Below are 11,685 nucleotides of genomic sequence, written 5' to 3'. Positions count from 1 at the left end.
TAAAAAGAGAGCTATAGAGTTAACGATGACGAGATTAAAACCCAAGGAATGTGATTATTTTGTGACTACTGAAAGAGATACAGAAACTACATCATCCAGACACCAAGTCATAACGGCACTTCCATCACTTCTCAGCACATGGACTTGTCTTCACCAAGGATCCCTTCACACAAGACCTATTCTAGATACAGTATTTGGTGACCTGCCCTCAGTTGCTCAAGTGTCTGACACACTTAAAAAATTATCCGAGACCCACAAATGGAAATGAACATTGGAAACTTTGAAAAGACAAACCCTGTATCAACCCCAAAGATAATAATGCATAACATTTTAGGATTTATTTTATATATATTTTTTAATAAATCATATAATCAATGTAACCTTTATTTGCTTATATACTTTGATATGCTTAGGAATGCACCATCTATAAATAACCAGTAAACCAATTGTTGTTGTGCCCTATCTTTTTTCAACATGAAAACAGACCTTCTCTTTCTTAGTCCTAGAGCCAAAGTTCATTTCATCGTGTAATTCATTGGGATGTGGTTTTCAGACACTTCTTACTGCCAAAGATATGAATGAGGCCATCAAAGACCCTACATCAAAGAACCTCTTTCATGTAAAGATGACTGTGATTTGATTCCCCTCATAATAAAAGTCTACTCTGCAATTTAATTTTCACATAATGTTTAGAAAACAAAATAGCCCCAAATATTCGGTATTATGACTAGTGAAGAAAATTCATGGAAGGGGTTCTGTTCTTTCTTTCTAAAGCCTGGAGATAATTCTTTATAAAGTTATTTTCTATGTAATGAGATATAAAAGTTTCTAATTTCAAAAGAATGTGAAACATAAATATTTTGGATAGAATATTCACCACCCACTAAATGCATTCCAGAGCACATCTGCGTTATGAGATTAACTTATTTCTGATCCCCTAAAGTAGTCAGTACCTCCTTCTCTCTCTCTCCTCCCCTGCCTCAAGTTCAATAGCAGAGGAATCTCTGATAACAGCACATGTAAACTGTGTCTATTATGTAAATAATTTTCACTTAAAAATAGGGATAATTTTATTTGAATTTCCATTCTTAATAATATATATATTAGTTATTTTCCCTATTAGGACTCATTCTGGACGTATGTGCTTAGGGTAACGTACAGGGAAACTGGATCACTTCCTTGCCGCATATACAAGAAAAGACTCAAAATAGATTAAAGACTTAAACGTAAGACTCGATAAAACTTCTAGAAGAAAATATAGGTAGTAAACTCTCTGATATTTTTAACAGTAATTTCTTTTTGGATATATCTCCTTGGACAAGGGAAACAAAGGAAAAAATAAACAAATGGGACTACATCAAACTAAAAAGTTTTTGTACAACAAAGGAAACCATTAACAAAACAAAAAGACAACTGACTGAATGATTAGTAAGTATGTGTTTTGCTTATGATATATATGATAAGAGGTCAATATCCAAAATATATAAAGAACTCATACAATTCAATAACAACAGCAATAACAAAATAAACAACCCAATTAAAAAAAAAAATGGACAGAAGACCTGAACAGATATTTCTCCAAAGAGGAAATACAGAAAGCCAATAGACATATAAAAAGATGCTCAAGGTCTCTAATCATCAGAGAAATGCAAATTAAAACCACAATGAGATATCACCTCACACCTGTCAAGATGGCTATCATCAATAAATCAAAGAACAACAAGTATTGATGAGGATGTGGAAAAAGGGAACCCTCATATATTATTGGTGGGATTACAAATTAGTACAGCCACTATGGAAAACAGTCCGGAGGTTTCACAAAAAATTTTAAATGGATATACTTTTTGACCCAGCAATTGAACTTTTGGGTATTTATCGAAAGAAAAACCAAAACAATAATCCATAAAGATCGATGCACACTTATGTTCATGGAAGCACAATTTATAATAACCAAGATATAGAAGCAACTTAAATGCCCATCAACAGATGATTGGATATAGAAGTTATAGCTCATATATACAATGTAATATAACTCAGCCATTAAAAAAATAAAATCCTACCATTTGACATGGATAGACCTAGAGGTTATTATGCTGAGTTAAATAAGTCAGACAGAGAAAGATAAATACCTTATGATTTCATTTATATGCAGAATCTAAGGAACAAAAAGAGCAAACTAATCAAAAACAAACACAAATATAGAGGGCAATCTGGTGACGGCCAGAGGGGAGAGGGGTTGCAGGGCTCCGAGAAAGGGGTGAAGGGTTAAAGAAGTACAAATTAGTAGTTGATAGACGGTCACGGGGATGGAAAGCAATACATAGGGAATGCAGTCAGCATTAATGTAATTCTAGGTGGAAAGCCAGAGAAGAGAAGGAGCAATTGGGAGAATCATTTTATAAACTATATAAATGTCTAATCAATGTACTGTATACTTAAAACTAATAAAATAATATTTAAAAAAAATAAATACAAACTGGTAATTACAGAATAGTCAAGAGGATGTAAAGTACAGCAGAGGAAACAGTCAATAATATTTTAATAACTATGTATGGTGCCAGGCGGGCACTAGACTAATTGGGGGGGAATTACTTCATAAATCATATAAATATCTAACCACTATGCTGTATACCCGAAACTAATATAAAATAATAGTGAATGTCAACTGTAATTGCAAATAATAAAAGTAAGAATGCCGGGTCCATATATGTATTACATAGAGACAATTTCATTTAATCTTCACATTAAAAGAAAATAATATCTCCATTTTACATATTTTTTAAAAATGCTCAAGGAAAATATGTAATCTGTTCAAAGTTATGAAATTAATAATAAAGTTAGGGCTTGAATTTAGGTCTGTTTGAACTGATACTATATAGTCTCTCCAAAGGATATCTTAGAGAGTGATGCGGGTGCAGATGACGGAGGTGGTAACCACAGAGACATCATAAATAAAATGCGATTTGGTAAAGGACTTGAGGAGTGTCAAGAGGTCGAAGGCAAGGCTAATTGCATGAGCACCATCACCAAGGCATGTTCTAGGAAAAGCCAGTAGTTCATTCCACTTTTGTAGGTCAATTAAGAAAAAAAAAAGATCAGAAAATTAAGCTCTGGCTAAATCGTACTTTAATTGTCAAGCTAGAAATTGTTATTATTTTTAATGCAGTGCACATAATGGGAGCATTATATGCTCATAGTGACATTTTTGGACAGTTACTGTGACAGCAATACGATTAAAGATATTGTAAGGAACAGAGAAATAGGAGGAAGCAGAGAGATGAATTTACAATATTTCTGGCAACAAATGGTGAGTCTAAATGATGACAATGACAGTAAGACTGTAAATGACAGCACAGATACAAGAAAAGAGTACCCATGTGGAGAGATACTTAGCTGGACTTAGCAATAGATTGGATGGGATGAGCAAGAGATAAAGGAAGCAAACATTCCTTAAGACTGTATCATGGTTTCACTGAAATAAGGGTGATTCGGTTATGTGACATCAGTGAAGGAAGAGGATTTGACTGGGGTGGGGAGCATGGCAAGGTTAAAAATGAAGTCAGATTTTATAATATCTTGTAACTGGAACAACACTAGGTTGAATCAAAATAATAATCTGGGGTAGCTTATCATAGTATAGGCCTCTTAAAAGTTGAAATTATTTTGTAGTTGAAAATACCTAGAGAGGCATATAGTACAAGTATATGCATAATATATGAGCATGTCTTTTATTCAGGTTAAAAAAATAGAAAGAAAAGATCACTGAGAATTTGCTATCAGGCTTTCTGGTCCTACTGATGGAGTTGTTATTAGGCGTTTTTTCCTGCAGAACCTGTCTTAATAAGTGGATACCTTACTAAGATAAAGTCCAAGAATTTAACTTTAAAAGACAGAAAAAGAGTAACGGAAAAGGCAAAGACACCTGAAAATCAGTGGAAGGAAAAGGCCAAGACACCTGAAAATCAGAAGAAGGAGAATTAAATTCACATAAAATGTCATCTGGAAGCAAGGGCACAATCAGGGTGGCCAGTAAGGAAAACCAACAGAGCAAAGTTGGTGAAATATCCCAAGAAAAGTTCTCCCAATGACTCTGGGACTCAGTTATTCTCTATATCTTGGTGCCAACACTATAGATTTTTTTTTTTTTTTTAAATAGAGATGCTTAGCTATAGTTACTTCTGTTTCTAGAAAACAGGAAACTCTTGCTAGCAATGAAATTTCATGATAAGAGACAAGGATAGGTAAGGAAAGACTAAAAAGAGAAAAAGACCCATAGGGTGGTGCCTAGGAAAGAAGTTAAAATGACATTATCATATAATCATTTGCGCTTTGTAAGGAGAAAAACAGAAAAGAGTTTGAGATCTAAGATGCATTTAAAGTATATTTACATTGTTCAAAGGAAATAATTTTAAGTCCATGTAGTAGAAAAATTACTCAAAAGGTTAAATACTAAATTAAAATTTACAAAAGAAAATAAAGGTGAATTTTCAGTTGGATTTCTTTTCATGAAACTGAATTTAATTAGAGCACTTATATTGATATCTGTAAGTCCAAATCAAGGCTAGCCTTAGAAATATGTGGCACAAACTGAAGAGCTTTATAAAAACCTTGCTCAAAACAAAGTCCCCAAATTGCCTGCCACTGATCCGGAATTCCATGATTATAGATGTAATCGTTTATTTTCACAGAATCTCTAAAAAAAAATGTCCTCTGAAAGTGGGAATTTTCCTGAAAGTGGCTTATATATTACCTTTCTATCAGTCATTCATTTCACAGAGAGAAAAATATCCTCAAAGAATAGCTACACGAAAAACTTTGGCTTAGTGAATGTTGAATTATTCGGAGATGGTACACATGGAGAAAAGGAGGAGTTAGGGCTGCAATGAGATGGGAAGATCCCGAGGACTATGACTAGGACATATGATCTTGTTATTATTTCTTTAAAGTCAATTCCCACTTGTTATTTTTTTTTTTTTCTGGAGTCTTCTGGAATGTGCTTGCCTATTCCTCTTCTTTTCCACAACAAAACTTTTACCCCTGGGACTCCATCTTCTTGAGAAATGAGGTACTAAAGCATAATTTTCCTCCAGTTCCTCATGTTTGATGATGAAATCATAAATCCTGTTTATATTTGCTAAGATTTTTGCCTCAAATAACTACTGGAGGACAGACTCACACAATATACCTTGAGGGGGTTACAGAGCTTAATGGCTATATTAGTCACAGGTAGCCTTATCTTTATCAGAACATGACTGGGGCTGGAATGCTTTGTGTTTTAAAGATTGAGTCAGTCTTCATCTGATCTTGGTTAAGCCCCAAGCAACTGTTTCTCAACTTCGTACCAACAGCCCACCACTATCAACTCTTTCCATAAAGATAACCCATTGTCAAGTGTAAAATCAAGGGGAAATTCAAAACCAGAATGAGGCCTCTGCTTTTCCAAATGGAAATTCATGTATAGTCACTTACCACCATCTTCTATTTTGTATAAAATAAATGAGAAATAAAAACCTACATTCTTTGAATTAAAATGATTGCACATTTTCTATACAAAATTGTTCTCATACCTTCCCTGCCCCCTGCTCTGACTGATAAACTACATTTTTCTAAAAATGTAAGTTTATTTGGTGTGTTTTTCACTTGAAGAAAAAATTAGGACACTTTGACTAGTACTGGGCACCTGGAATTTGGGATTGTTCTTTGGGCTTAGTGTTATGATCTTACAAAATAATCAAAAAGCACCCCTGCTGTTTGAATGATGGGACGGCAAGCATTTGTCAAGCTCTCTACCATCCTCCCATACAGATCTGCCTTCTGTTTCTCTGATCAACTTAACTGAAGAGACCAGCCTAACCCTGGACACAGGTGAGAAAGAAAGTGATCACCATTGACTACAGTTTCCCTTATTCTCCTGTCTCTGGGGACTTGGAGAGAACTTCACAGTGCAAAAAAATACACAAATACATCTAGAAAGTTTACAAATTGAAAGTATTACTAATGAGTGTCATTAGCTATATGATTTCTGAATTTATTCAAACAGATATGAAATTGAAATAAAAGGTTCTGAAAGACTCACAGTGTAGTGATGTCCGCCTCCATTCCCATCTCCAGACTTTTCTACTAAACCATTCTTTTTTTAGACCTTGGGCTGGGAAATCTTGATAAATCACGGTAAGTTAAACGCCCCTTCCCTTGCCAAGTAACAATCTAGACATAATTTCTGCATTGGACAGAAAGTCACATTAGGGTTTCCCAGAACAAAGATTAATGTATGGAGATGGGGAATAAAGATAGATGATAGATAAGGAAGGGAAACTCCACAAAGTGAAACTACCTGAGTTTCACCTGCATTCACAGCTTCTCTGTCAATAAGAGATGTCTACATTTACGTTAATTGGTGGTGCGCTAGATCTGTTCCAACCTGCTTTTAAGAGACGCGAAGTTTGCATCTCTACCTAAGTTCTAGTTCACTCATGTCACATTTGTAGGTTGAAATAAGTAATGGTGGGAGCATTGGCCCAGTAAAAATCAGCAAATGCTTAAAATCAGGTCACTTTATTTTTGGACAGCCAAAATTACCAGTGCATTGCCAATTATAATTTATATTAGAGAAAAAGAAATGCAAGAGAAATCCTATCCAACATACATACAGTACTCTCCCTGAAAAAAGGTCTGATGAATATCATTTTTCTCATTTTTGATGACGTCTTAGTATGCATAATGCACAGTGACACCTTGAATAGCAGCATCACCATAACCTGAAAACTTGCAAATCAGAAACTCTGGGTTAGGGCCCAACATTAAAGCCCTCATGGAGATTCCAATACCTGCTAAATTTCGAGAACTTTGGCCTAGTACACTGTATCTAGGGAATCACCTCAGTCTAGCTGTGTGTGTGTGTGTGTGTGTGTGTGAGAGAGAGAGAGAGAGAGAGTATTAAAGAGATAGCAGATGCCAAGGTATATTAGATGTCAAGGTATATTATTTAGTTTGATTTTAAGATAGAAAAGATATGAGCGGATATCAAGGCTTAGTTGTGGTCTGTTTTTAAGATAAAAAAAAAATTCAAGCTAACAAGAAAGAAACAGTAATGGGGGGAAGAATGAAAATACAGGAGAGGATGAGCAATTTGACCATATTCCCTGATAGGCAGAAGATGAAACCTGAAATACAGATAATGGAATTAACAAAAACGAGGGCACATTTTCCACCAAGACTTTAAGTCTCATTCTTTATTGACTTGTTCCCACCTCCATCCATGTTTTTAAGAATAAGATACCTAAAATATCATCTCTGTAAAATAAAACAGCTTTTTCTTTTTTTTTTTTTTTTTTTTTTTTAGCAGATGCAATATCTATCACGGTCTATGAACAACTGGCCTGTTGGACACTCGGGTGACACAAAAAGTTAGTTGGATTTTCATGAAAGTTAAATTAAAGCTTTCTGTCACAGACATTACTAAGCAAATTAAGTTGATGAATCATCTTTGATATCTGAAGTGGTACAAAATTTATAATGGGCAAATACGAACCTTTGTTCAGGGCTACCATTCACTGAATATTTACTGTGAACTAGATGTTCATTATTTTGTTTCTTCATGATATTTGTACAAGGCAGGTGTTATTAGCTATATATTCTGGATTGACTAAGGTTCAGAGATATTTAAGTTAATCAACTGCCAGTGATTGTGTCATAAATATTCCTCTATGCAATCAATGTCAAAATTTTCATACTCCCTTATTTTTATTAATATTACTGACAAAGCTGGCAATGAGAAAAAATGTTTCAAAGTTCACTTTACAATAAGTTTAAAGAGTAGAACCAATACAGAAAATGGTCAAGGAAGATCCACACACAATAATTTTTTACGGAAATAATTACAAAAACCTTCAACCTTCCCAAGACATTACAAAGAATTCCTTTCAATAATATCTGATGAAAATAGTTTACATTCGCATTGCTCAGAAATAACAAGTAATAGAAATGAATATCTTAGTAACCTTTTATAACTTTTTATAACCTTTTGATTTGGGGACTAGCATTCAGCAATACAAAATCAATAGGATTTTAACAGGCTTTATGCTAAACTCAACCCCTTAATATGGGCGCCTCTTAATACTCAAGTAAAATATTTTCAGCACTCTCAGGTTTAATTGCTTAATGTTCACAAGGCAAAGGCAAGGTCGCTGCCTTGGCCACCTCAGTGTGACACTGACCATAATAAACATAGAATTGCTCTCAATTTTCCCACAGTGACATGTGGTTTCCATTGGAGAAAGGCCAGACTGACCAGACCACAGATCTTCTCTGCTTCACAGCTCTGCCAACCATCCAAGAAGCATATTTTCCCCTCCCTTTTGAGAATCTGATTTTTCTATCTTCCAATGATACCTGGTTTTAAAGAAATCTCTCTATTCAATAGATTAGAACCACGTAGAACCATTGGGTTACTATATTATTATTAAATAGCATTGTTATTATATAAAATGTATTATTTTTATCTAGGTAAGCTTAGGCTTCAAGAATAGAAAGTTTTTCATCTACCTGTGATCACCTTTTACCACGTGGATTAAACATCAACTACTATTCTGGGCTCACTGAATCTTACAGTAAAATTCAAATCATTACAAAATATTCACTCAGTCTTTTCTCTGTTACTGGGCTACAGCCTCAAGCAGTTTTCCCTTTTAAACTGTCTCCTTCAATTAACCATTTTTGAGGAATAGGAAGTGACAAATACTCGATGTTACGACAATATATTCTACTTAGTTTCCTTCCCTAGTTTGAGATCACTTGAATCTATCAGCCTAAAACGAGATAGTTATATTTACTTTGCACAAAAAAATGCACATATTAAAAATAAATGTATGTATATGTATGCATATATTTCTATATTTTATGCACATATACATATGTGCATGCCTATACAGTTGATAGATGTCAACTTATAAGAACTCAAACTACAAACATTGTCTAGCCTTGGCTAATCAATTTTCTGTACATGAGGAAGAGAGTTTTTTGTTTAGTATTATATTTAATATTTTAGTATTATAATTTCCTGGCATAGTTTTTCTAAGATGAAATTGTGTGCTTAATATTTTCTAATCACTTCATGTGGATCTTATGCTCTTTTTAATGTATGAAAACATGTACAAATGAAACGCTTTTGAAAAATTAACATAGAGAAACTAAATCAACTCCAGTAGATCATAAAGTTATTCCACTCTCTGGTTTGTATCAATGGTGTTCATAGGTGTTATACCTTGGCTTTCAAAACTTGGTCCGACATAGCTCTTCCAAAAAAAGCATAGTCGAATTTAATAGTCATTGGAAGCATGACTTGGCTAACCAATTTTACAACTTTCAACAATGTTTTCCTTTCAGAAAAAATAATTAAAATAGGAAGAGTCTGTGTTCCAAAGTATTTGTGTGTATTAGAGTGATCTATTAGAGATTTTGGCCTGAGATTTTAAATAGCTTGATATTTAAACTATAAATTTTGTCATTTAAATATTGCAGGCAGTTTTCTACATCCAAAATTATAAGGTTTTAATAGTCCTTGTAGACGGGCTTGGCCTTTTGTCCTGGATAACCTCTTAGATGAGGACCCTTCAACTACACAACCTTGAAGAAGGAACTCTTCTTGTATTTTCATAATTTGCAAAACCACCACTAACTTGAATGCAAAGTTTTTATCATCCAAAGTGTTTTGTTTGGTAATATAAATTATTGCAGATAGTTATACCAAAATTCTTTACCTTTAGATCTTTTAACTAACTTTGTTATTTGGATAGAAGAAAGGCTGTGGAAGTTGTAAAGATGAAGTCAGATATATTCCTAGGCTTTGTATAAATTCAGAATGCCTGCCCTTGTGGAATTGTGTTCTTTTTTGAATATCTGTTTAAATGAGATGAGTTGAGATGTAGGGAATAGCATGAAAGACATGCAGATATACACTCTTTCATCTTTGGGAGGAAAACTGTGAAACCCATGAAAAAAAGATATAGCTAGACATGGTAGTAGGTCACAAAGACTCAGAACTTAGAAATGAATATACCATTGATAGTTTTTTGTTTTTGTTTTTTAGGCAAGGGAACCCTTGGTTGACCTCACGGATTGTAAAGACCTTGTCATCTTACAATCCCTTATTTTTTTTTTATTTTTACACTTACAGCACCTGGTCTTCCTAGGTGGTCTCCCACCCAAGTACTAACCAGGCCCGACCCCGCTTAGCTTCCGAGATCGGACAGAACAGTGCTTTTTCAGGGTAGCATGGCCGTAGACAGACAGTGTGTTCTAAAATGGTATTTTTGTTGAAATGAATGGTGAGAGCTGCGAGGGACAGTTTCTCTGAGGGAAGCAGACACAATATAGGATTATTGACTTTAGGCATGGTGCTGCACAGTAGCTCCCTAGAACTTATACCCCCTGAAGAGCAATTCCTCATTTTCTCCTCCCTCTGCCCTTGGAAACTACCATTCCACTCTCTGCTTCTATGAATTTGACTATTTTTGATACCTCATATAAGTGGAATCATAAGGTATTTGTCCTTCGGTAACTGGCTTACTTTACTTAGCATGATGTCTTGAAGGTTCATCCATGTTGTATATGGCAGGATTTTCTTCTTTTTTAAGATTGAATAATATTTCTCTGTATGTATAAACCACATTTTCTTATCTATTCAATGAACATTTGTTTCCATATCTTGAATACTGTGAATAATGTTCCAATAAACATGAGACTACGGATAGCTCCTCAATACCACCAAGAGTGTTCTCAGCATGCCCTACACCTTTTTCATAGTTTCAGACAGGTTTGGACCAGATTTCTATAATCCTAATTTATAGTTCAAATGATAATTACTTTCTTAATACTCGTGGACTTCTCACACAGTCATTGATGTCCTCACTGGCCTGGCACAATGCAAAGCTGTGTCTTTGGTCATCAAAAAGACAGATTCCAGATTTTGTTTATTGGTCTCCTTTTTTTTATAACAGGTTCTTTGCTCACTTTATAAAGGGATTCTGAGACAAAACTGTTTCTGGTCCCAGATACTCTGAATTCTTTTACTCAGTTGTCTATTTTCCAGTAAAATAAAAGAATCATACCTTCAAGTATTTTGAAGTCATCAACGACATTAACAGGACTTAAAAAGATTTTACTTTTCATATTTATAATACATGCATTCTTCAAAGAAAGATTTACAAACTAAGTCAAATTAATACAGCATTCAAATTCCGGCCACCATTGGTTCATATTTTTCAAATCATTATACAGTTTCTTCAGGCCCTAGGTCTCCGTTATTCAATAAGTCAGGCATCCACAAACTATGATCTGCAGGCCAGCCACCTATCTTTGTAAGTAAAGTTTTATTGGAACACAAGTAGGCTCATTCATTTTCTATTTTCTATGGCTACTTTTATGCTATAACAACAGAGATAGTAGTTTCTATTAAGACTGTATGGCCCATAAGCCTGAAATACGTACTATCTTGAGCTTTAACCAAATGTTTCCCAAGCCCTGCAAAAGACTATAGATTGTAATGCCCTTAACCAAACATGTAAACCAAATATAGAATTCCTATGCTAGTTTTCCTCATACCCCTCAGCATGCTGAAGAATTTGCATTCAAGTTGGTGGTGATTCTACAGTTTATTTTAAGTATAAGTACAGCCACTCGCCTATC

At 34.5% G+C, this 11,685-nt stretch overlaps 1 pseudogene; it reads right to left on the bottom strand.

The window, feature by feature from the left end:
* Positions 1 to 10,165: 10,165 nt before the first annotated feature.
* On the bottom strand, positions 10,166 to 10,284 carry LOC118607620 (annotated as a pseudogene).
* Positions 10,285 to 11,685: the final 1,401 nt, after the last annotated feature.

Source organism: Rousettus aegyptiacus, unplaced genomic scaffold (assembly GCF_014176215.1).
Source record: "Rousettus aegyptiacus isolate mRouAeg1 unplaced genomic scaffold, mRouAeg1.p scaffold_m13_p_8, whole genome shotgun sequence".
NCBI lineage: Eukaryota > Metazoa > Chordata > Mammalia > Chiroptera > Pteropodidae > Rousettus > Rousettus aegyptiacus.
This window is presented reverse-complemented; position numbering and strand designations above follow the sequence as displayed.